This window comes from Lonchura striata, chromosome 3 (assembly GCF_046129695.1).
Source record: "Lonchura striata isolate bLonStr1 chromosome 3, bLonStr1.mat, whole genome shotgun sequence".
NCBI lineage: Eukaryota > Metazoa > Chordata > Aves > Passeriformes > Estrildidae > Lonchura > Lonchura striata.
The window spans coordinates 98,822,607-98,849,648 of record NC_134605.1 but is presented as its reverse complement, the minus strand read 5'-3'; the positions used below and the strand labels follow the sequence as shown (position 1 = coordinate 98,849,648).

Here is a 27,042-nt window from a genome sequence, read left to right as displayed (position 1 = left end):
GGACTTCTGGGAGTCATCTGGTCCAAGAGTGGATATCTGAACCAGTGGAAATATTATTTTGTGTTATTTCATTCTCTCCAAACTGTGCGAGGTATGCTGAGACCCTCACATCTAGCTTTGTTTATTAGATTCTTGGGCTATAAAATCTATTAATCTCTTTCTCTTACATTTTTTCAAAGTGCTGCCAAGCACATTTTGAAGTGATGGCCTGCCATCATACTCAGCCAAGTTTCATTGAAGGTGAGCATCATCTGGGGGCAAGGTGGTGATGCAAGCAAGCTGACAGCAGAGCTGTGCTCGGGGTGGAAGCACGGAGTGTGAGCAGGACTGGCTGCTCTGTGTGCTGGGAGCTTCCACCCAGCACAGCCACAGACTGAGGGCTCACAGCCAGCCCCGAGTCACAGCCTCACCCGAGACACTCAGTTAAAAACACGTAACATCAACCAAACACAAGGCACAAGGGAATCACCTACAGGAACTCAATCTCCAGGATGAGAAAACCAAGGCAGAAGATGTCACGGCCATGGGGCAAGGGAGCAGCAGTGAGCAAGGCGTGGCACTGCCAGGCTTGGGGAGCTCCCACCTCCTCTCCTCTCAGCCACTCACCACAGCTGAACCAGGCAGGGAAGGGGCCAGGAAGCATCTCAGGGAGCTGATGGGCTGTGACAGACGTGGTCTAGGTAAAAAACCCAATACATTAGGTAAGCCTTTATCTCAGGGCTTACTTTGATATATTGGCAAATGTGAAGAGTTTGTATCACATAATTCTAAAAACAAAAGTGGTGGAGTTTTCTTCATGTAAGAAAGGTCTGGTTATGTGATCCAGATGAATTTTTATTTAAAATCCTCTCTCCCAGATTTTGTCATAACATTTTCTCAAAGCAAACTGCCCAAGGACTGAATAATAATAAGCCAGAGCATTAACTCTGTTAATTCACAAGGTTTTAATTTTCTCTGTGTTAAATTTTGTGAAAGTTCTTTTACAATACCCTAAAAGTGTTATTCAAGAGAAAAAAGTGATTTTAGCAGTCAGAAACAGGACACAAGGTGTCAGGGCTTATGAATCAGGTCATGAAGGGTAAAGCAATGAAAATCCACCAACTTCCACTAAACTAAAGCCATTTTACACCACCTGAGCATCTGCTCTTTCAGCTTCAGCTCACCTCCACTGCCAAATCGCTGTTGTGATAACATCCTGCAACACAGGACATCCATTAATGGCATTAGCAATATTATTTTTCTTCCCTTTCTGCTGTTCCAAAGATAATTACAGCTAGAGAGTTTCAAGAAAGGTTGTCCTTGCTTTTGGTTTTGTACAAGGACATTATTTTGCAGTGTTGAACACAAGGTTTAATCACAGCTTGCATTACCTTAGCTGTCCTGAAACAGAAGCACCAAGGGAATGCAGGGAATGCCCTTTGAGCATCACTGTGCAGGCTCACACGTGTCCTGCCTTCCTTGGCCGTCGTGGGGCAGAGCCTCCTCCTCCAGGGCAGATTTCAGAGGACTCCCTGCTAACAGACCGGCTGTCTGGCCTCTCAGTCCAGCTCTCCATCCTCACACACATTTCAGGGGCTCGGATAAGAAAGGAGAGGCAGACATCACATGCTCATTGAGCAGATAAAATGACTGAAATGCTAAAAGAGAGCCATGAGCACACTGTCCCAGCTGGAACATGGGAACCAATAGGGCAGGATGCAGAGGGAAGAGTTTTGCACTGCAGTAGAGGAAATTATGGCCCTTCAGAAAGGCAGCACAGAGAGTTTATTAATGTTTTAGGAGTTCTGGCTGGAGGTCAGACCACAAGAAAGTGTCCCTCTGGGGATTTACTCCATCATTCACCCTCAAGAGACTCCCACAACTGCAGCCTGCAGGCCGTCCATCTTTGCTCATGGATGCATTTCAGCAGAAGTCCCAGTGTCTGAGTAGAGGCAGGACCCAGTCGAACCCACACTTGGCATTCCTGCACTGGTTCACAACTATTCATACGTCTTCTCTAGGTTATGTTCAGAGCTGGGTGAGAGCTGTGCATCTAATGCTTGATTTTAAGTGTGCAGCCTGTGGGAGACAACCCATCATGGACTGAGAGTGCCATAGGAGAAATCTTCATGCCCAGGGAGTGGAAGCCTCGATCAGCTTTATTTTTAATAAATATCCTTTTCTAGGTAACAAGGTTCACTGATGAAAGGGCAGCAGAGTGTGTTGTAAACGCAGGCGAACCCAATGGGAAGAAATGATGATGTCTGACTCAATTCAGAAGGCTGAATGATTTCTTTATTATAACTATACTAAAATACATTAATATACTATATAAAAGGAAGATACTAAAACTACACAGTATTTTCTCTAACTCTGTACCTCTAATACAACTCATGATCCTCTTTTGAAATTCCAGACACAGGTGGATTGGATTGGCCATCAGGCTCAAACAATCCTCACCAGAATCCAATCAAGCACTCACTCCAGGTAAACAATTCTCTAAACACATTCCACATAAGAACAACAAGGAGCAGAAATAGAAATTGTTTTCTCTTTCATTTCTCTCTGTGGACCTCTATGAAAAATCCTGAGGGAGAAATGTGCTACCACAAGAGTGTATAGCAAGGACCTCAACAATCCAGCATGATGCAGACAAGCCTCAGAGCCTGCAGAGCAGCCACAGTGTTCCCAGCACCTCCAGTCAATGTTAACAATCTTTCCAGACCACCACCTGTGCAATAAAGCTGGGGAGAGATGAGACTCTGAGGAGTCCCACAATCTTTCCAAGTAACTCAGTCTCAGTGCTTCCTGCTGGCCAGAGAGGAGGCAGGCTGCCAGCACTGCACAGGAAAGGGGTTTGCTGATCATTCCTTGAAGCAGAAGCAGTAACTTCAGTCACCAGGGCTGTCTTTCAGCAGCATAGAACTCATGTTTGTGGCTGTTAGCAAGTCAGTTACAAGTAAGCAAATTACATTATTAAAAAATCTGTGTGAGAGAACATGCCTTGAAACTATATGAAATAGCATGACTGTCCCTTTTTTCATTCTCAGACCTGCTGTGAGATGATTCCTGCCAAGGATGCCCATGTCCTTGTGGTGGCATCCCTGGAGGACCAGCAGGCTCCCCTGCCTGCCTCAGCCCTCTGCACCATCACACTGCAGGCACCTGTCCCACCAGGGAAAGATGCCCACCCTTACCAGTGGTCCCCCATCCCAGTCCAGCAGCTCCCAGCTACAGCTGGGAAAGGCAAACAGGACACGATCCCCACCCAGAGAGAGACTGTTGGCAGCACAGTTTGAGTTGCTGATCTGGGCAGCTGCTCCAGCCCCTAATCAGGTGGGGCTGAGAAGGCCATCACAAAATGCTGCATTTTGCAAGCCTGGTATTTGGTCCAAAGCTCACCAAATGTTGAGGAAAAAGCTCTGCATTTGGATTAGACTCCCTACCTTTAATATAAAATAATGTTCCCTTGGCTTACTTTTTTTTTCATTATTAAAAAAAAAAAAAACAACAACACAAACATGCAGTAAAAGAGCTGTTATTTGAACATAGATAAGTCCCTCCAAATCATTATTCTCTTGTAGTCCAGGACACCTGTGCATATTAAGCAAAAGCATCTATTATCTACTACAAGGCAGGTGTTCTAGCTGTACTGAGAGTTAGGAATGAGAGTCTGGCTAAAAACCAATTCAATTCAATGAGAAGTTCCTCAATTTAACACACAAATTGATTTGTTTTGGCTGATCAGTTGTGATAAAAATAGAAAAATATGCTTTGAAATAATTAAAGAAACATTTAACTGGAATAAAATGTTCACTACAAATGCCTTCTGAATGAGAATAATTTTCACTTCAGTCTTCTGAGAAGAGATTTGGAGCTGACAATGTGGACCAGTTTTCTAATATTGGCATCCTTGGCTGCAGACAGACTACCGAAGTAATGAGCTCCATTTGAGAGTAACTGACTTTAAAATGTAGAATTTAAAGTGATGCCATCATTTTTTAATGCCCTTACTTGTACATTGTGTTACAATCCTTTTTTAGTATGCAATTAAATGCTCTAAAAACTTGAAAATATATAGGAAAAAAAAATTACATGTCTTAGTTTCTGAAGTTCCTCTTCATTTTTCCCCCTTCCTGAACTGCTCAGAAACTGTAAGGATCTTGATAAATCCAGAAGTATCCTTCTCTACAGAGAGTTACATAGTGTTTTGCACTACAATAAAGAATCTGTGATATTGCTGGGTGGTTCCTCATCTCTGTAAGAAGTAAAGCATGACTTCTTTGATCAGTACTTCTTGCTCTAAACTGAGGGGTAACTCAGGGTAGTTACTATGAGATTGGAATTAGTGAAATTTCTAAGAAAAAGGCGCTTAAGCAAAATTCAGAATGCTGGTATCTGGCCTATCTGGGTGAAAAGTCTGCACTGAAAATCAAAACAAAGCAGCTTTTGTTTTTTAAGTTAATGAACCAGGACACTTGACACACTCCTTGACAAGCATTTGCATCATTTCCATTGGAAAAGTTATGAGAAAATATTAATAAAAATAATTCAATAATATTTTACAATAAATAGCATCAGTAATTTTCTTTGGTTTTAGTAATTTTCTTTGTTTTTACAGCCACAATGACAGCCATGTAACAGATTCTTATGTTCAAGCAGGGTGTCCTGGGCTTTGCTGATGTATATAATGTCATTTATATAGGGTTTGTAGTATTATTTTATTATAGCGGTCTGTGTGTTTTATGTACATTGAAATTACATCAAGAACTCTTTTGTTTTTCAAATAACTTGAAAATGCTGCACAAACCACTCAGACAATCCTCAATATTTTTATTGTGTTACAATTTCCAGGGGATGCTTTTATATGGAGCAAATGTTTAAGCCATCAGTATTGCAGCAGGAGAGTGAGCAACAGAGTTGGCACATGGGCTGATCATGGAATTGGGAAGAAGAGCAGAACTCCAGGGTTGTCCTCCTGCTTGTGCCACCAACCTGAAGGGTCATATTCTGAGCAGCTTCCAGCAGGGATTTCCTTCCATTAGCTATCTCAGGGTGGGTACAATCCTGCCTTATCACAGTAACATTTTACACACAGGTGTTAAATGGACAGGTTGAGTTCACCATACCAAATAAGAACATTTTCTAGTTTTATTACCCAGTAAAGAGAGTCTGAAGGTCAGGAGTATTTAACATTAACAAGTACCTTGGGAAACCCTGGGATTCCCATGTAGTGCAAGAGGAAAACATCACAGCCACTGAGAGCAAAGGGTACCATTCTTTGTCACCACCTGTATTTTTCTAATTGCGCTTTCTATACATAAGTAGAGCCATTGTGCAGTTAATGTAGTCTCTGAATGAAACGTAAGCTCATTCTAGACACCTATACTAACAAGGAATAGGGATAACACTGGTGAATCTTCTAATGAAAGAAGAAAAGCTACAGAAAGATCCTACAGTGCACAAGAAAGTCTCTGCCTGTATGAATGCAAGTGCTTTAATCTGCATGACAAAGGCCCCCCTCCCCTTCCAAACAGCCACCGCATGGCATTGGTCATTCATTCCATGCAGCCTCCCTGCTAGAGTGGAGAAAAAGAGGCTGGACCCATGGGAACAGTGCCTCAAGTACATCTTGCAAAACACAGAATATTAAATTCTCCCCAGAATATGAGCATTGACCACTACCTTCCCCCATGCAGGGCAGGACGGCTCAATGCTTCCTTTGCGTGGCAGTCAGACCCTTTGCTACAGCAGAGATTTTGCAAGCCTGGCTCTAAAACACATTGCAGAGGTTCAATTACTCATTCACTATAAAATTCTGCATGGTAATAAGACGTCCCTGACTCGCAGCTGCTGCACTGCCGTTGACACAACAGAAATAAGAAATAAGGCAGAAAGAAAGGAAGGAATGTGAATCACCAAAATCCACAGCAAAGCAGACTGCAGTCTGAAACATGGGCTGCCTGTTGATACTGCTTTGTGTGGGGAGTACCAGTGAGACCCCACAGAGATCCTCAGGGTAGGTGATCCCACTGAGAGATCTACGGGCTGGTGCCAGCCCCCGGCACGAGTCCCTGCCTGGGAATGGCGCCGGGGCCAGGACAGGGCAGCTCCCCAGATGAACAAGCACACGGGCCCATCAGCCCCACTACCTCCCCAGACAGTGCCAGAGCTGGGGCAGGGCTCCCTGAAGCAAGTGGATTTCTTTAATCGAGTATGTGTCACTTTTGACTCACACTTCACTCCCCAGACACACTGATTCAGCTACCCTGTCTACTCAAGCCAGACTACAAAAGCTCAGGCAGTCTCTGCTCTGAGCTGCAGAGGGAAAGCTAAAGTAATTCCAGTGAAGACAAAGTCTGACACAGAGTAAATAAGCAGATGTTGGACTTTTTTCCTTTTCCCATTGACTTCTTACATTTTGTTCTAGCCAAATCTCTCTCATGTTTTTGGTAGGATTCTCTCTCTGATCAGACAGAGCTTCTGATAAAGACAGGATTTTGCTTAAAGCAGGGTCCTACTAAAGACAGAACATTGTTGTTGTTGTTGTTGTTGTTTTGATCAAGTAGCTTCTGGTAGGGAAGGAAAACAACAATTTTTTAAATTTTAATTTTTTTAAAACTGGCCCTGAAAATCTGTGCCCAAAATTTATGTGAGATATTGAACAATTACCCATATACTTGCTTGCTGTTACTGATAGTTCAGTAGGTCAGGACTGCAGAAGCTTCTTATCATGGGGTACAGAGACTCTGTGCCAGATTCTGATCTCAACTGCACGTGCTGTAATTTACCTTATGTTCACATTGCACTAGAATAACTGAGATGGAAATGTGTTTCACTCTTCTCATCCTTTTGCCTTTGGAGGGAAGCTTTACTTTGAAACGTAGGAGCAGTGAAATGATTAACAAAAGCTAAATAGGGCAGTTTCAGGCTGAAAAATGTATGAATCATAGCAACTTGTTCAGACATATTTCTAAGTCATATACATTATGGCAATTTAATTATGTAATAGAAGGGATCATGTACTGTTGCGTGCCCACAGTTCCCACTCGTTCAAGTAAATGCAGATGGGCTCATACTACAAGAAAGTAACACATAAAAGTGAGGGAGAGAGAGAAAAGTGGTGCTGGAATATAAGAAAAAAACACATAGCAAAAATAATATCCAAATGGCAAATTCTGTACACCACGAAATATTCATTTGCTCAACTGTAGCAAAAGGCCAGGCAGGAGAGCATCAGCAACAAGCCAAGGCAATCTCAGCATAGGATTAATGCCATTAAATGGAGGGGAAATGTCACAGCATGCATAAGAAATCTGAAGACTTCAGACACACAAGTACTGCTGGATGTGGGTGTTTTTATTATCCAGCTAGATGTAGAATATCAAAGCCTTTCCACCTAAATCAGAGGTTTAAAGGCTACTGAGTGTTGCTTCAGCTTCTTTAGCCATTTGATAAAATCTAGCAACAATTTCTGAATAGAGTGAGAAGGGTATTTTGTATACCACTCATGCCCTCATCACTGCATCTTCCATGAGCTCTTCATTCAAGGATGTACTGACTTGAGAAAACTCCTGGGTTGTTTATGTGCTGGAAGACTGAGGTCTATGGGAACATGCCTCCTCACAGATTGGTGTCATATTGATCTCTTTTGAAAGTAGTGGTGGCAAACAGCAGCTGAACATGAGGGATTCAATGTTGACACTCTTCACAAAGATAATTACTGTTCACAGTGATGGGAAATTTTTAAAGGGGAAATGGTCTCAAGTTGTGCCAGAGGAGGTTTAGATTGGATATTAGTAAAAATTTATTCATTGAAAGGGTGATCAAGCATTGGAACAGATTGTTCAGGGAAGTGGGTGAGTCACCATCCTGGAAGGGATTTAAAAGATGTATGTATGTGACACTTGGGGACATGGTTTAGTGGTGGACTTGGCAGTGCTGTGTTAACGTCTGATTTAAAGTTCTTTTCCAACCTGAGCCATTCTATTATAATGAAAAGCTCATTCAGTCCCCTGAGGGGGGACCTTTTGGTTTACCTTCACACAACAGAACAGCATGGGCACCATCTCCTGTAGCCATCAGTGCTGGGGGAGCTGTATGAGAACTCATGGCTGCAGATCTGCAACCAGATTTGTGCAATAAGAGATAAAGCCCTGGTATGTAGAAATCTAGATGTGACACCAACATGTAATTGCTTTTACATAGAATTAATAGGATCTGGTAATGTTGGGTTTGTGCTCCTGTTACAGCTTTATGCCTGCTTTTGTCAGCTTTGGGAGAGCAGATAAGAACTGATTAAGCACAAGGTCCCCAGTGTGCACTGTGGTCCCTGGGCAGAGACAACCTTATCCCACATTTCTTTTGCTGGGGCTCCATCCTGACAGGGAGGATTGCTCTCAGCAAGAAGGAGGGAGGGCTGGGAGTAATATAAAATATAAAGACATTTTTTAAAAATATGATATTATATGATATAAAATGTACGATCAATAAACAAATGAAAATCAATGCTTTGGTGGACTGTCAGACCAACTGAGAATGCCCATGCATCCTCTCAGTGCCAGCACTAGCAGAGCTGTAAATACACTGCTGCATGGGAGGAAAACCGGCCTGTTCCAAGTAAATGGCACTTGAGCTGGGGGCAACATAATTAAAAAATACATATTAGGGCATATGGCGTGAATGGCCTCTGAGCAAACAGAGCAGACACAGCCTCCAGCAAGCCTTGCTCCCTCAGATTTGACTGCTTCCCAACGGGAGGAGCAGGTGGAATGGGAGCCTGCTCACTGCTCACTGGCCTGACACCTTGCTCTGGCCACCCAGATATGCAGCGGGACACAGAGGGACACAGAGGGACACAGAGGGACACAGAGGGATGCAGAACGGTGCAGAGCAATCCAGAGTGATGCAGAGGGAACAGCCATAAGCAGAAGGAGGTGAATGCTCACAGGAAACAGACACAGCAAGGGCTGGCCCGCAAGAGAAAAGGGACATCCCAGGCAACGAGATACCTGCAGCTGCCACAGGCCAGAATTTACACCAGGTGGAGGTGGAGGTTTAATCCCTGGGAGAGGGCAGGGAGGAACTTTTGTACAGGGAAGATGTTCACGTGCAGTCCAAGAAGAAAACCTTCACTTACTAATCTATGTCCCCATTAAACAGCAGAGCTGGGCTGTGGTATTTGTCTGCAGGATGTATAGAGAAAAAAACATAAGGAAAGCCTGAAGAAAGGGGGTTAATCAATTTAAAGGATAATAGGAAAATGTAGTGGCCTCTTGCAGGAGTGAGGTCTGGGAGGAGGCACAGCCCCCATGCTTAGCTGTGCTGCCTCTGGATCACCACTCCTGTGGGGAGAGTGGCCGCCGCCCAGCGCGTGGGGAAGCCAGTGGGAGCATTACCTCATCCCACGGGAGTGACTCAGAGCAGCAGTATCACCTCTGCATGCCAAGTGCATCAAGTCAGTAAAATTAATTCAAAGTCTTGAGGAAACAGGTCTACCATGCGAGAGAAAAGGAACGGACACGAACTGTAGAGAAAAGCACATCATTGTACCTGCCTGTACATCATCCATCCACATAGCAACACACAGAGGTGACCAACTTACATCAGCTGTGATGCTCTTCCTTCTCTCCAGGAATACAACATTTCCATGCTTCAGGTGTGCATCTTCTCCCTCCCTGCTGTGTACTGTTACCAGTGAACACAGGTGCAAAGAAGCTCACCTGAGTTTGGAGCACAAAGGGACATGCTCCTAGGGACTGGCAGAGCTGGATGCACAATTTTAAACCAGTCCCTGAAAAACGGCAGCTAAAGAAAGAGCCCATATTGCACCAAAAATAGTCATCATCAAGTTTACAATCAGCTCATGCTGCAAGACCTTTGGGCTGTCTTTGCAGAGTCATGGACTATTAAGCTTGCTGGAGGCTTAGAAAGAGGGCTAAGTCTGATCACTGTAACCATTCTGGATGCAAGCTGGAATAGTGTCTTCTTGTATGGGAAATTACTCTGTAGCTATCACATGGAAATGCAGAGCTGTTCTTTGGGAGCAATGCAAGGAATATGCTTCAGCTTGCCTCACCTTCTACAGCTTCAGGTGAAAGAAGCTGTTTCAGGAGAGAGACAAAAACCAAGCCTGATCTACCCTGACTTTTCATGTCAGAACCCCACTGAGCCAAGATCCACTGTTTCTGAGCTGGGATCATCCCTGGACAGGTACCATGTGTGTGTCCTTCACCAAAGCAAGCAGAAGGGGATTTTGGTGCACCTTCTTATGGAGAAAGCAGGATTCAGGTTTTAACACTTTGTTTACACATAATAAGGCACTGGTCAAAATGGACTTAGTGACAGGATAATTTAACACACTTCTCCTTAGAAAATAATTACAGGTAAAAAAATACAGCTCTTCTTAGCAGTGATAGGCACCATCTTATCAATGATTTTAATACCAGAATCCTAGAATGCAGGAAGCAGATTTCTGACCTCACATTTTAGCTGTGGAACCTTCATATAATCAAGTTGTGAGGCGGAAGCTATTTGTTGGTCCATCTTTATTCACAATGTTCTCAGTGGCTCTAAGAGACATTTTGCACTTCTTTGTAACCTAGGTTTTCAAAGGTTTGCATACACTAAAGGAAAACCACAGGGTTTAATTTTCTTGATGGAATAAAACCAGTAGCGTGTATATTTAATAATCACATAAAGGGTACCCATTTTATTTCAATTTGCCTTTAAACAGAATAAAAAGGCATCAAGTTACTTGATATCCAAGCACTGCCACCAGCCAGCAGTGGACTCTCTCCCCAGGGCAGGTCACCACCAATGGCACAGTGACAGCATGCTACCAAGCCAAGGAGAATTTGCTTAAGAACAGCCCTTCTGGCACCAAAACTGCTGACTATAATATTTGACAATATTACATCTTTTTCCCAGTCTGATTGAGAAATGGAAGGGGGATCATTCTGGTTTCTGAGGTGTAGCAGGTCGTGACAAACAACCAGGAGAAATGTCCCCAGGGCTAAAAGTCAGTCCTTATTACCAGCTCAAGCTCAACCTTCATGCAGAGACTTGAGTAAGTTTCTGTGCATATGGTTGCATCTTGTTAGAGATGACAAAACCAACCAATCTCATGGGGGAAGAGTCATAGAATTCACTCATTCTTTTCAACAAAAACCATTGCTTGATGCAGTGAACAGGGCTGGGAACCAGACAAAGATAACTTCTGGAGAAATGCTCTGTGTTCTCTGGGCAAAAACTTGTCTCACTCCAACCCTCTCCAATTTCTGCCATCAGCATCAGTAGGGTCAAAATCTGATTTTTTTAACCAAGCACAAATAAACAAGGATGTAAAAGTGGGAACAATAATGTTTACAGAACACTCTCTACTGCTTTGAGGTCTCACAGATGGGATTACACCACTGACTTCAGGCTTTCCCCAGCCTTGGTGGTAGCAGCAGAAAGCACTTTCCTGTTAAAATGTCAGAAATCAGCTTTTCTGCTTGGGCAGCTCATTAGCAGCAGGCTCTAAAGTTAAAAAAAAAAAAAAAAAAAAAAAAAAAAAAAAAAAAAGGCAGGCTTACAGAACCTGATATTAACCACGGAAAAGGGGAATTACACCACTATAAAGAAGGTGTGAATTTAATTAATCATGCTGGCAACTTAATTCCCCATGTGAGTATTTCTCTTCCAATATGAACCATGGCCATTTTCAACACAGTTGATGTTTCTTAACATCAGAAGAGGTAGTTTAAACTCAGCTGAAAAGAAGTCACTCTTTAATAAGAGGATACATGAGAGATTATATGGCATAACCACAGCAATACAGTCATAATTACAGCAGTCTGACTTCCCATACAGATGACCCTGGTAGAATTATTGATTTGTGCTGCTTCCTTTAGGAGGGAAACAAGCCCATTGTGCCTGAATTATCCTCTCTGTACAGCCAAGAAGGAGGACAACAATTTTTGCTAAAGAACAGAAATTTCCTTTCTGCACTTCTCACTTCACAACTTCCAAGAAAATTATTTTATGTCAAACCACATAATCTGTAGGACTGTAATCCTCCCCAAGTACTATTTGATTTATGGAAGAAAAGGAATACCAGAAACAGACTGCTTTTTATTTCTCATTTTTGCAGGTGCTAATAGAGTCATTGTAGATACTAAACCGTGGGAGAATGTGTTCCTCCCTTTTCCCCCTGCAGCCAAAGGTTAGAGCTGGCACTGTAGGCTGAGCCTGCTTTCATGACATCTTCCCTGACAACTCATTTTTAATCCCTGATTCAGCCATCCCTGATCACAGGTACATTGCATCACACCTACAAGCTCACTGGCATTTTATCAGACTCCAAAAAGCAGACTGTCTTCCCATGTACTGTGCTCTGCATGGAAATAGCATAACATTAAGTCATATGCAAATGTCTAAACACAGCCCACCATTAACTGCCATATAAATCTATCAAATACAGGCATAATGAGGTGAAGGTACAAAACACAGATTACTTCAATGAGGATCTAACCCCAAATGTTTGTGAAGTCCAGCAGTGCCTTTGTTTGGACCGGGTGTCATTCCAAATGCAGGAGACAGACCATATGACAACTTTTAATTAGTTGCATACAAATATGACCATGATATTAATAGCACAACTTTTGAAAAATAGTATCATGCTCAATATTTAACGCCTATGGGCCCTAGTCTTTCATCAGGCTGCTCATATAAACATCAATTTATGAACTAGTTTCACTAGTCATGGACAAGTAAATGTAATGACTTGGGCTGAGAGACATTTTGTCTTGGCAAAAGAAGATAGATTACAATTTCCCTCAAGAAATATTTTTCACCTAAGCTATCAAAAGTAAACTGCACATAAAACCTGAAGTGCCTATTAAAACACTTCCCTTGATGAAATATTTAATACTTTTTCTATTTAACAAGATACATACTCATCTGCTTAAAAATTAAATATTCTTTTCTGCACAATGAACAAAAACATGAAAAGGCAAATGGTGAAGAATCTCAGAAAGTTTTATGAATTGAAAACACCTCATTCAAGGCATTTAAAAACCTAGTTCCCACTTTCTGTATAAGGTGGAAATGCCTGGCCAAGAAGTGCAGTCTGGCATCTCAAGATACTGTCTTTGGAGATCTTTTCTCCCTGCCCAGCCTCATACATTATTTGGGCCACAGAGGGCATCCTTGGTAGGTAAGGAGCAGCAGAACAAAACCTAGGCCAGCTGTGATGCCAAGAATCCTACTTCCACAGGCATTGTACAGGTTGCCTGCAGCAGGGATGGAGACCTGAGCACCAAATGACCATTACCAAGCCCTGCCCTAAAGCAGAAGCCACTATTAAGGAGAGGTGAGGTAGTAGGTGAAAAGCACAGGAGAATCTTGAGAAGCTCCTTTCTCCTAATTTGATCCTCTTAGGTATCTCCTGGACAGGTTATTCCTCCCTTTTTTGTTAGAGGGGGTTACATTCCTGAAAGGAAAGGGCAAGCTGCACCTGGGATGGTGGTGGGAAGGAGCATCAGTCCCACAGGCAGCTCTCTGTTGCACAGGAGAACAGAGTGTGCACAGAGGAGCTCTGGGGTCAGGCTGGGGCACAGAGCTCTGTGTGTACTTGTTTTGCACGCACAGCTGTGTCAGTGACACAAAGCAGGTCTGCAGCTTGAGCTGCCTTCCAGGGACATCCCTCTGAGGCCTCCTCCAAGTGGAGGATCCACAGCAGAGGCAGGAATGACTCTGATGTGTTTGTATTGTTTTCAAACTGAAGATTAATAACAGTAAACAACAAATGAGAGTTTTGCCCTGTCATGACCACTGTGCCACAGACACTGTCCTTCCTGGGGTCTCAGCTGGGATGCTCAGAGAGCACAGGGACTTGTGTCCCTCTCCTGGGGGGGGCTGCCAAGGCTCACATTAAGCTGTGACCAACCACACGTACTTCATCTCTCTCAGAAAAAGGTTTGCTTTCCACCAGCCAAATGCTATGAATCTGCAACTTCCCCCCTAAAAACCTTTTATTCATCCCCAATGACACTGAAGTGATGCATGGCCAAGGTACAATGCCTCAGGCACACACAGGTCTCCCAGCATATTCCCTTACCCACGTGCATCCTCTCTGTTCGCAGGCCAAGCAAGTTGCATTTGCTCATCCTCGGGCGCGTGGGAGCTCGCAGCCGCGTCCCTCAGTCTCCACCTTCCCACTGACACACCCCTGCAGCCCCCAGCTCCCTCCCTTCCTACAGGGCTGTGTTCGCAGTTCAGCTTGCCCCCCTCTCCCCAGCCTTTCCAAAGGCAGGGGCTGGAGTTCGGGGATCCCCCGTTCATCCCTCTTAGCCTGGTTATCCATTTCTGTCCAGGGGAATGATTTTTATCCAAGCCATTGTTTTCTCTTTCCTGCCTGGTTTCTTTAGTTCCAGTACGGCCTCCTTTAAATCTGTATTTCCAGTTAGCGACACACAGAACTGGGCTGGGAAAGCAAATTGTAAGGGATAACCATTAAAAAAAACAAAACAAAACAAAACTACCAAACACCAAAAAAACAAACAAAACAAAACAAAACAAACCCAAACCAAACAAACCCGAACATTTTGGGTACTTTTCCCCCACATTAAGAACGATGCAGAAATTGATGTGCATAGAGCACAGAATCTCCTGTCGGGGTGCTGCAGCAGAGTGGGGAGAGCAGCAGAGGCTCCAGCGCTGGGGCAGGCAGGCAGGGTGCTGGGGAAGCGCCTCCCGCGAGGTCTGGGCTTTCCTATGTTTTCCAAATAATTGGACATGTTGAAGGTTGAATCCCACAAACGAGTTAAGTCCAAGCCTTAGGTCAGTTGGTTGCAATGGGAATGAGTGGAAGGGTGTTTCACCATCCCTCCGCCCCTCCCTCCCAGCAAACTGGCACACTGCTCAGGTTTTTCTTTGCAAACTGCCAAACCACTATTAAACCTTACACTCATGCTACTGGAGAGAGGAAACTATTTATAGAATAAAAAATTGAATGAGTTTGCTGGCCTAGGTTCATATTTGGTGACTTCAACAAGTTACATAAGGGCAGATTTTAAACCACCACCTTTGGAGAATCCTTCTCAGGCTTTTCCCAGTTTTCCTCGTTGTTTTGCTCTCCTCCACTGATTAGAGCTGGGCATCATTCTGCAAGAATGTTTTAATTGGTACATTTTAAATGTTTTCTTTTTTTCTTTAGGTGAGAGTTCTGTGGCCTGGTGTGGCATGGCCTGAGGATCTTGCTCAGAGCCTTGCTGCAAGCACTGGGATCCTGCAGCCTCCTCAAGGCAAGCAGAATTCCCCTGTAGTATAGTCACAAGTCTGATAGTGTGGCGATGATCAGGGAAGGGATGGAAGATATTGCCTTCCTTCCCACTGCTTAGCATTTACCAAAAGTTCTTAATAAAATATATGTTGTAAAAAGCACCACAACTTAACTTGACCTATTGTTAACAAAAGACCTGTCTTAAAAAATATTTCATGACTTGCATAACAAATGCAGGATATTATAGTTAAGTATATAAATTGAAACTCAGAACTGAGCTGCCAGAAGCCTAGGACTCATGAGTCCTCAGTACTTCTGAGGACATTTGTTGTCCTCAAAATTGAGATGCAGATAGCTACCTGATAAAATATTGACTTTTTCAGTAACACAACTCTGAATATGAAGTGCAACCTAAAGACACAATTTATAATCCAAAGAAACCGAGAGTCCTGCTGTCCCATTGAAAATAGCTCCTGCAGATTTCTGAGAACCCCTCACAAGATGATATCAGCCCCAGCTGCTAGCAAGGCCAAAGTGTTTTAAGTGATTGTGCAGCATTTCCATGAAGCAGAGCTCTAGTTTGCAAGTGGTGAGAAACAATCCACAATATAAACAGGGCAGTGTATCCCTATCAGCATGCAGTGCTGCTCTCAACTCATTAAGAAGAAGGATTATTTTTCTTATTCCAAGACACATCACAGCAATACATGACCTTTCAATTAGACAGGGATTCTGGTGCAATCTTCAAAAGTGTTGTAATGCATTTTACATCTCCCAAAGCTGACATGCATTAACTGCTGCAGAGTTTTATAAGAGAGCAGCCTAGGAATGGTTTTGGTATCCCTGCCTATCTCAGGTCCATATGGTACGATAGAAAGCAGTTTCTCAGGTCACATGGAAGGTGTGTCTTTTTTCCTCCAGTTAATGGAGACAGGGAAGTGCCCCCCGGGGAACGTGTTTTAGTTGTAGTATTTCCTTTGTTGTAAACAACAAGATATGCCCTAGGAAAGGACCTGCTAAAATGATCTGGAGGGTGAAATGTGCTTTTCTTGTAGCTTGCCTAGGCTTGGCTTGGCTCGGCTTTGCCACCAGGCATCAGCTAGTGTACCTAAGTGTCCAGCTCCCACAGTCTTTAATGGTGCTTTTGAGTTAATTGACAGAGAATTCTCCAAGATGCAAGAAATTTGTTAATATTATCTCCTTTTTTTTCATAACTGAGGTGGTTGTAACATTTAGGAACCTTAGATCTGTGTGTGAAAGCTGAACTTCTAAACTGAGCTGAGTAATATTTCAGTCCTAAGGCTCAATAAGTGCTTCAGGTTTCTTAATGATTTCAGCTAAAATGATGTGTTATAAATTTAAATATAGTGTAGGCATACACCAAAAAAACCCACAAAACAGGCAATGAAGTGGCATTAAACAAAAGCAAGAAGTTGCATTAAGTGCAAAAAGAATGAAATTATATGGAGTGCTGTAATATTACTTAGATGTTGATATTCAGTTTTAACAAGCTTTTAAACAGTGCTTGATTAGATTAGGTTAGATTAGGGATTAGGAGGGATTAGATCTAATTCATGAATCAGACAAAGACTGAAAAACTCTATGAGAGAAATGTGGGCAGGAGGTTTTAGCAGCACATAAGTGACATCCAGGCAGTGGAAGATGATGGGAGCAGGGGCTGTGTCCAACAGCCTCCCTCCTGTATCTGCAGTTACTAAGGGTGCAAAGCTTTCCTGGCTGCACAAGTGAAATGCTGCATTATGCTCTGAATGCTTCTTCCTTAGAAAGATGCCAATGTCTTCTCCAGCTTCTGTACCTCTGTAAAGAGCTGATATGAGAGGCATGGGCAGAACTCAATACAGCAGTAACCTCATACCTACAGGGCCTGACACACCAAGTACAGGCATGATGACAAAGTGATAGGAGCTTCAGAAAGGTACTGTAGGCAGGTCATTCCTGCCTGTTGCCCAGGCATTGCTTGAAAACACACAGAATCCAGGTTATTGCCTTTAAATTGTTTACATCCTCTTAACAACTCACTGACATACCTGGGTGAGGCAGGCACTATCCCACTACCACACTTCAAGATTTAATGGGAGCTCAACATCTCTCAGAATGCAGAATGACAACAGAAGGAGGATTGTCAGGGTGCTTTGTGACAAAGGCAACACAAATTAGAGTGCAAGTTCTGGTGCCATAATTATAATGCCTTTTACAGGCATGATGCACATCCTTGAAATGCTTTGACAGAGATCAGATTTCAGCTATAAAGTCCATATTACTTTATGGCCCTAATTTCTCTATTCAATTAGGTTGATACCAAAAGCTATGAGGCGTCTGTTTTACTTCACTTTCTTTGAGCAGGAATAAAGCAACATTTCCATCTTTATTTTTTCTAACAATGGGATGCGCTGTTGTGGCCACATTCCTCCTTTCAGCTCAGAAGCTGGCTTAAAGCAGGTTGGTGTGGTTTCTCAAGCCATCTTTTGCCAGGCATTACAAAGGAAGTGTCTGCTTTGGACACTGCTTCAAAGGACAAATGCTTGAAGAAAGCAAACATCATTCAGAGCAGATACATCCTGGCAGATGTATACCTGCAATATCATAGGAACTAAACTTCTCCCATATATTTGGCAGTGAAAACTTGAAATCAAAATGAGGATGAGCTAGTTACTGTATAAACAAGGCACACTGTCTTTAGTGTACCTTAACGTGTGTCACATCCTTCTGGAAGTGTGCTAGAAAGTCTCTCTCCAGATTTGGGGAAACATGAATGGTAAAATTAACCCAGGAAGTAGACAATATGATGTTCTGAGCTCAGGGACCAAATCTACTGCTCGTCCTGACTTTTTCCACCAGGGGAAGGGAACCTTTCCTCTTCCCATCCCTGAAAGGGAATAGAGTTGAACAGAGAGTGTTTGTCCCCTTTCCTTGTAGAACCAGATTCCTGAAAGAGCAAGATGCTCCACGAGGCACACTCCCCATTCTCCTGCAAGCTAACATTCACTAACATTTATCCCTGTGCCTCAAGCGGGTGGCTTTGCAGTACGTTCATGATCTGGTTGGTTTTCCTCCAGACCCAACTCTGACTGTGAAAGAATGTAAAGGATGTGGTGAAATGGAAAAAGAGTGATCTCCTACTGTAAGGGGTGTCCCAGGAGAGTGATTTTTGTCATTTCCTTTACATGCCTGACTCCAGCTAATGCGTGTCAGAACGACAGGAGTTATGTACAGGGCATTTCACAAACTTGCCAAAGCAAGTTTAACAGCACCAAGATGAACACTCAGTACACAATAAACAATGATAGCCATGTCCAGCTGGGAAAGGCAACTTCTCCTCCAGTGCACTCAGAGATCTGCTTCAGCCTAAGGACTGGTACAACAGTGGAACTATAGCTAAAACACTAGTGGAAAGGGCAGCACTGCACAGTCAGATGTATCCAAGTCAAGGAGTCACGAGTTTTTCCACCTCCCTTTTGGCCTTCTGAGACAAGAGGGAGACCAATGCCACTGAAGGAACAATGTCATCCTTGCCTTCTCTATGGCTCCTTGTAAGATAGCTTGTAGAATAGTGTTAATTAGGCTTGCTCCTGCAGTTCATGTTTTTTACTGCAAACTGGCAAAGATTTAAACCCATTTTGCAGGCAGATTCAGTAACCTGGTGGAGGAGCCTAACCCTTTCAGGATAACAGGAAATGGATCCTTCTTCTGAAAATATCCCATATTCTTCTACTGATATCCCAACATACTTTGCTAGATACCTGGTTTTTGCTACAGGCATTACCTGCCTTCTTGCATTTTGGCAAGAGCAAAGTGTTGGTTTATAGTATTCTAGCTGGTGGCAAGCTGATTTACCATCACAATCCCATACTGAAGTCTGGAACTGATGACCTTTTGAGAAGCCTGTCTCGGCCAAATCCCTAGCAGTGCTAGTGCTTAGTGCAGGAAAAAAAAAAGATGAGTGATAGTGATCACCCTGTGATAAAAATCAATAAATAGAGCAAGACTTCAAGGATGGTACCAGGGCCTACTAAAGTACACTGTTACCAAGACCTGACTGTGCACTGGTTCTGAGCCCCAGCTGGAACATCTCTCTATGTTGTAGACAGGGGAAGGTACCATTCCAAAGGATGGGGCGCTGGAACAGGTTGTTCAGAGAAACTGTGGATGCCTCATCCTGGAAGTGTTCAAGGCCAGGCTGGAAAGGGCTTTGATTAATCTGGTCTGTGGAAGGTGTCCCATGGCACTATTCCTGATACAGGCCAGGTGGTCTTCTTGGCCACCTGGGTACACTCTGGCCCCAAGTTCAGCTGCTCCCAACCAACACCCCCAGGTCCTTTTGACTAGAGAAGCTTTCCAGCCACTCTGCCTCCAGCTGCAGCACTGCATTGAGTGTTGGGACCTAAGTGCAGGAGTCAGCACTTCATCTTGTTGATCCTTAAACCACTGGCCTCAGCCTATTGATCTAGCCTGTCTAGATCCCTCTGCAGAGCCTTCCTGCCCTCCAGCAGATTCACACTCCCACCCAAATGACTGTCATCTTTGAATTGTCTGAGTGCATTCAATTCCCTTGTCCAGATTGTTGATGAAACTTGTTGCCTCCTCCACTGAGCTGACTGCCCCGGTGATAAAGCACTATTACATCAGTAAAAAAAAATTCACAGCTAAAGGAAAACCTCGACAGTTGGAAGGTAAAGTTCTTTTATTCTAGAAGTGTTTACTGTAAATAGAGGAAGAAAACTTCTAGAGATGTGTTGCTGGCTTACAGTTTAATTGGTGCCCTCAGTTTTGAGCCAGCATAAAACATTATTATGAGGGAAATTGCTGAGGTCAGGCTATTCAGACACTTGCTAAAGGAAAGCAATTCTGAGTGTTGCTATAGGGAATTCTCTGCAGCTTTCCTGTAGTTTTGCAGTGTACTTTACACTGACTTGCAGGAATTAAATTAACTAATACCAAAAGTAGTGCTCTCCCTTAAAATGAAGATTGTTCATTGACACAGTTCTCTGGTTGTGCTCAGACTGGGAGGGAGTGTGCTTGTGCTAGGGCCCAGTGTTCTGGAGGAATAGTATGTATTTTCCCTTCTCTATCCTTATCCTCATTTTAAAAAATCCAGTTTTGCCCGCTTGCAATGAGTTTCACAGTGAGATCCTTCAGAGGGCAGCCCTATACATGCCCACTTACTAATTTGCCTCTCATGTACTTTGCTACCCCATACCAAAAGCAGCCATCAAACCTCCTAATGGAGCCACACAGTACCCCTGAAGCCTCTCTCAGCAGACAGCCTTCTACCCTCTGCTCATTCCCTGGCTATCTAGGAATCCATGCCATGTTTAATAAATTTCTCCTTGAGTTACCAGAAAGGACTGCTTTTAGACAACTACCTTTAGGCTAAGTGGACAAGGAAAAATTTGGAAAGATGAAATCCTTGTAACTTCATATTTGTTTAGGTCTGGACAAAGTCTATGAGAAAGAAGACCTAAACCCGAGGAAAAGGCTAAAGGACAACGGCACTGGGTTAATGTCTATAAATTGGAAAGTAATTTTTGGTTTTCTCCTTTTTGTGTCCCCAGATCTTCAGTGTGATGAAGAAGAGACAGAAGAGTGTGGGAAAAGGGCTGATACCCTATAGCACAACAGTTTTGGGGGATCCTGGAGGGACAGATAACTCTCCTGAAGCTCATGGTTTTAATACTCCTAACTGCTTTTCAGATTCTTAGTAATGTGGTTTTGCTTAGTGTTTACTCTGCATGCTCCCCACTATTCAATTTAAAAAAAACCCTGCTGAAAATGTATTTCCTTTCCAGAGAAAGTGCAATTAATTCTGCATATAAAATAACGCAAAAGGTACACATGAATCATGACAATAGTATTCCATACACAAGAAGATAGGCAATATGCTTGACTGGTGGTTTATATAAAGATTTATCTGTAGTTCACAAGTGGCTGTTTGAGCCACACCAGGAGCACTATGCATTTCTGACTTGATGGCCCCAAGAACATTCAGCATTTCTGTGACGTTCCTCTTCTGTCTATTCAAGGCTTTTGGTTGTGTATCCTCTACCTTTTCCCACACCTCCACAGTACCCTCTTGCTTGCTTTTCCCTTACAAAGTTGCTGCAAGAATATTTCTGTCCTACTTCCACCTCAACATCAGTGCTGTCCATTCAATCATGATTCATCCAAATCATATTTCATAGTCTTTATAAAGCTACACAGGCTGTTTTGCTATCTGTGTGCAGGACAAAAGACTGAAATGAAGCAGCATCCTCTGAATAAGCAGAATAACCCCACAGAATACATTAGGATTAGGCTGAATTTCTCCCATGAGGATCTCTGCTGTGTCCTTTGTCAATCTACAAAATGTACCCTGCACATCCAATTAAAGCTTCTTCAAGCTTGGTACCTTGGAACTGATTTTATTTAATATTTTCATTAACAACCTTGGCACATGAAAATGAAAACATGCTAATGAATCAAGAGTATATCACAGGATTCAAAGGCTGGGTCAGTGCAGAGGAAGAGCAGAGTATTGCACAGGTAGGCTAAGAGTAAAACAGAGAGACAAAAACTGAAGATCATGGAGTATAAAGTCATATATATACATGGAGCATAAAGTCATAAACACCAGAATTTCTGCTAAAATTTAGCAGCCAACTAGGAACACCTTATATTTCTAGCTAAGCACAATCATCCCTTGCTAATGGGATGCAGGGCTGAAAAACCAAAGTTTGATGCCAAGAAGTATGAATTATTTCACCAGTTAAAAAGTTATTGTGCTAGTACTAAGTCTTATGGGGATCTTGCTGGGATATTCTAAGGAATTGTTTGGTTTTTTTTCAAATTCAGGCTCGAGAGGTACTGAGAGTGTTTTGGTGGAGGCAAGGAGATAGATACAAAGGGAATAGCATTTAGGTTTAGACTGCACTTGCACAGGCAACATGAGTGAATTGTAAGGTAGGATTGCAGAATTTGAGGCAGATGTAGGCAACCAGACATGCTCCTGCCTTGAAATGTGTGCAGAATCTGTTCTCATGCTTCAGTGAACAAGCACTGAGCCTTCCAACAACCCCTGTATTGCCTTCCCCCAGCATACTTCTGCTGCTCATAATTAAAGGCAAACCTGAGAGGGGAGACAGGCCTGCAGGAACAACTCCCTCAGAAGCTGCCTTAGCAAAATGTGGAAAACTAATGTGGATCTTCCTTGCCAAATTGGACGAAACATAGCCATCTCCTTCCAACTAATGAAACACATCTTTTTGTTCCCATTTCTCAGCTGGGGCTCCTATTCTGTTGTTTTGATATTTGATCCCATTTTTCCCCATCTGCTCATATATTCTCTCTTCCCTCACCCCAACCCATTCCCTCTGCAAGTTGCCTATGTGTCTCTGAGGGATGAGATGAACTACAAAAGAGAATGTCTCACATCAGGCTCCACTGCTGCAACATGGGCATTAAGGAGCTCTTTTGTAAAGAAGCGGCATCAATAATTCAGCAACATAAGAAGAGTGCAAAGCCCATAGCTGTGTTGGAGCCAGGCAATCATTTGGGAATCTAAAAGATGCCAGGAACTAAGTATTCCTATGTTGAAGCTTTAGGGATATAACACTGCAAAGAAAGCAGAGTTTCCAGGGATTGTGGACTTCCGCACTACCTCCTGCATGTTGACTGACAAGCTATGTACAGAAAAACATCTCTCCAGTAATGACTAGAAAGACTGATGGAAGGAAGAGGAAAAAACATAGAGTGCCTCCATCGATCCCAGCCAATGGAGTCTGTGGTGCACGGGCTTAGCCTCTCAGCAGAGAGCCCAACACACCCCCACTTCCTCTGCTCACCCTTCACTGCCACCCACAGGGGCAGCTGCCAGCCAGGGACAGCCTGGGGTGGTTTGGCCCCAGATAACAAGTGCTTGGCTCTGAGGCTGTAGGAAACACTCATCTATGGGCTCCATTCCTTCAACTCCTGCAGGTTTCCTGGAACCACTCTGAGACTCTGATGCCACCACAGCTACTCACAGCATATTTTTTTTTATCCAAACTGGTTTGAACTTCAAACAGTGCTAAAGTCTACGGGGACAAGATTTGTTTGGCCACCTTCTCAGATGCATCAAGTTGTGCTATTGTCACTGATGCAAGCAAAAAGGTGGGAATACAGTTTTACTTTTCACTCAGACTAAAGATTAACTGCATGGTGCCTACAGATGTAGGCTACTGCTCAATGTCTTGACTAATGGTCTGAAAAAGAGTGGAACAGGGCAAGTTTACAAGTGACACAATGTTATCTGACAGTCAAAACAGCTCTGAGACAAGGTTGTGGAAAAACTTCATACAGACCTAACAAATGCTGGTTGAATGGACAACAGGAAACAGAAGAAATGCCATGTTATCAAGTATAGTCTAGGACAAAATTATTTAAGTATTGATGTGGTCAGCAGAATAAGAACATTTGCACAGTATTCAGTGTCAATTTATAAAGCTGGCAGATTTTCAGGAAGAAGTGTATTGAGAAAAGTCCTGAAAGCATTAAACCACTCTTTAAATCAAGTCTCACCTTGCAAGCAGTGTCCAGTACCAAGTCTCTCATTGCAGAGATATATGAGAAAATAAAGAGTCTACAGAGGTGTAACTGAAGAATTTAAAAAATAAGGACGGACTAAATGTGATGGTACAAATCCTGCAGTTGGCTTACAATAAAAAATCTTCAAGGAATTAAATACAAAAGACACACATTCAAAACAGGCAGCATTTTCTCTGATTTACACCAGACAAAAATCAGGCCTTATCCTTTTAAAGTGAATCAAAAGGAGCTTGTGCTCTGTGAAAGCAAACACTAAATGACTCTTGATGACAATCACCCTACTTATCACGCCCTGCAACTACTGTTCCTTCAAACAAATTAAATGGCTTTGTGCCAACAGTAACAATAAAACAATTGCATCAGAAATATGGAATATTCCTCTCCACCTGAAAAAATGTATGACTTTGAATGAAAGTACATAAGTATGATGCAAAAGGGGAAAATGTAGAAAATTCAGTCCCCTAACAAATGCAGTATGAGCCCTTCATACAGGCCTGATGATCATTTATGTGCTTTCTGAGTGAACATAACCTGCTCATAATTAATATGCAATGTTTGTATTAATCCATTAGAGGTAATCTTCAGCCATTATGAATATTCATCAAATTGTTCTCACATTTGTAGACTTTGGCTTATGTTCAGTCTATTTCATTTTATTTAGTTGCTTAAGCATCTGGAGAAGCTCAGTGAGATGAGAAGACTCATTCCCTGGAAATATTTTCCACAGGCTACACAGAGATGCTGGGGTTACTATGGTCCAGTAACTTGGAACTACATCTACTGGAGAGAAATCCAAGTCTGTCTGTCCTTTTGTGGAGCATCCTAACAAAGTGTTGGAAAACAGATCTGACATTTCCAGGATACACACTTCTCTTTATCTGTAAGAGAGACCTTATTTCAGCCCTTCAGTATATACAGGGGACTTACAAGAAAGATGGAGAAGGACTTTTTACCAGGGCCTGAGCAACAGGACAACAGTTTTAAAATGAGAGTTTAGATCAGACATAAGGAAGACATTTTTTACAATGAGGGTATTGAAGCATTGGTATGCATTGTCCAGAGAAGTTGTGGATGCCCCATCCATAGAAGTGCTGAAGGACAAGTTGGATGGGGCTTTAAATAACGCAGGTCTAGTGAAAGATATCTTTGCCCATGGCATGAAGGTAATTTCATTCATACTGTAGAAGTATGGGGTTTTTTTTCCATGAGAAAAGTTTTGCAACCTTCTTCTTCAGGGTAAGAATTCCTGAAGAGTTTGACAGAGCAGGATGTTTGTTTCCTACCTAGCCGTGATGACAGTAGCATGGATACAATAAAGCAAGCTGGTCAACCAGTACTCCTCCAATATCAATATCTTACCCAGGAAAGTAAGATATCATCCCTCCTGGAAAACATTTGAATGAAATAGCTAACAAAGGTGATAATCTGTGACAATAGAAAAAACCTCAAAACCCTATGAAATATTTGATACATTTAATATAACATTTTATGTTATATTTCCCCTCATATTTCCAAAACTTTCACCTTAACTATCTTATTATTTTAATGGTCCATGCATAGCTTTAAAGCTCAGGTAAAGATGTACAGAAACATTGTATTTAAAAAGAAAATAAGGCCAATTCATAGAAATGCCTCTACTTAAGAAGGGGAGCAATGCTAACTACATAACATCTGAACATTCAAATACACTTTACTGAATGTTACACAAACAATAATTTGAGAAACGCCATAAAGAAGAAGACTGAAATAAATATTGGCATTTACTTGCAGCTGTTCTGTGTGTTCTATCTGGAAGTCTCCAGTGTTCAAACACATGGAAATTAGATGTGAAAATTCCTCCCAGCATCAATATTTAACACTGTGAACATCTAGCACCTTCAGACTAAACTCCTCATGTGTTCATCCATGGTTCAGGACCACATCTGAATCTCCCTATTCAGAAGTTTATCTCCTGCTGCAGAAACAGCTTTATCTGCCAACATCAACATGTTACCACGCTCTCTATGTTTTAAGCATAGCTCTTCACCTCAACAGAAACCTCTGCTTTCTCATATGCAGTAGAACATGAAAATAGGGAAAGGGAGGCTGCATCTCTCATTTGGTTTTTCTGGAAGGCAAAACCTCCCACTGGTAAGCTCAACCCACCAATGCAGGAGGCAACCCCACACTTAGCCATTCTTTCCCTCATCTGAAGCTTTTTTCCTTGCTTGTAGCTCCATGGACACTCACCCTGTGTACCTGAAACTTCCTACAGCATTAATGCAAGTAATTAAGTGATATAATTTGCATTACCATAGGCCATCATTAAACAGCTTGCCTATAATGATGGCAGACAAGTGCAACAGTGATAAAGTATTTCAGTAAAGCAAAGATGCAGTATGTTAACTGCCAAAATTAATTCACTTACTAAAGATGTATGACTAGTACCCTGTTCTTGGCTTGTCAAAGGGCATTTCAGCCTAAAAGATGTATATTATATGCATATGCTATGCCCTTCCTTCACTGAAGAATTATTTTATTCTACATATAAATCACTATTAATAGTGTACCAGATATATAATCACAAGTAGTGAGACATTTAATATGTATTTTTCATAGTCCTCAGACTTCTGATTTTTGTACATGAAAGACAGTGCTGAGTGCTAATTAAACTCATAACCAAGAACCTTGTCATTAGAAATTATATGGAAAAATTCAATACATACACATCCTATTGCCACACTGAGCTGATGGAAGAGCATGAATTCTTCAAATCCAAAATATCTTACCTTTGAACAAATTTCTGAGGGCTACCACACAATTAATTTCAGTCTGTAAAATTCAGATGAGAAAGGATAGTTATGTTACATCTTCCCACAGGTATCTTTACTTAACCACTTGACTACCTTCTTTCCATCTCTATCTTTTTTTCTTCTCCCTTTCCTTACTTTATTCTTATGGCTGCTCTACTCTGAGAATAGTCTGATAATCATAGTTTGTTGTTATTGCTCCCCTAGCATGCACTGTATTTCAGAATAAAAGTGTCTTTCTTAATAGAATGGAGTTTTCATGTAAGGAATTACCCCAGTTTACTTATAGTTTACAGGTAAAATTATTCACAATTCCTTTACCAGTCAGTTTACCTGTATAGATGAACACTTCGCCTTCAGGCATCCATCAGTCTTAATATTATATAATACAGAGCAAAAAAGTACATTTAGATTATACAGAGAAACTAC

The 27,042-nt window shown here is 42.3% G+C and overlaps 1 long non-coding RNA gene across 1 annotated transcript; it reads right to left on the bottom strand.

Annotated features, from left to right (window-relative positions):
- On the bottom strand, nt 1-26,611 carry LOC144246016 (uncharacterized). Its single transcript, XR_013339618.1, has 3 exons — nt 26,593-26,611; nt 607-676; nt 1-36 (listed from the first exon to the last, which is right to left on the bottom strand). It is a non-coding gene; the product is annotated as an uncharacterized LOC144246016 (long non-coding RNA).
- Between the last annotated feature and the right edge of the window lie 431 nt (nt 26,612-27,042).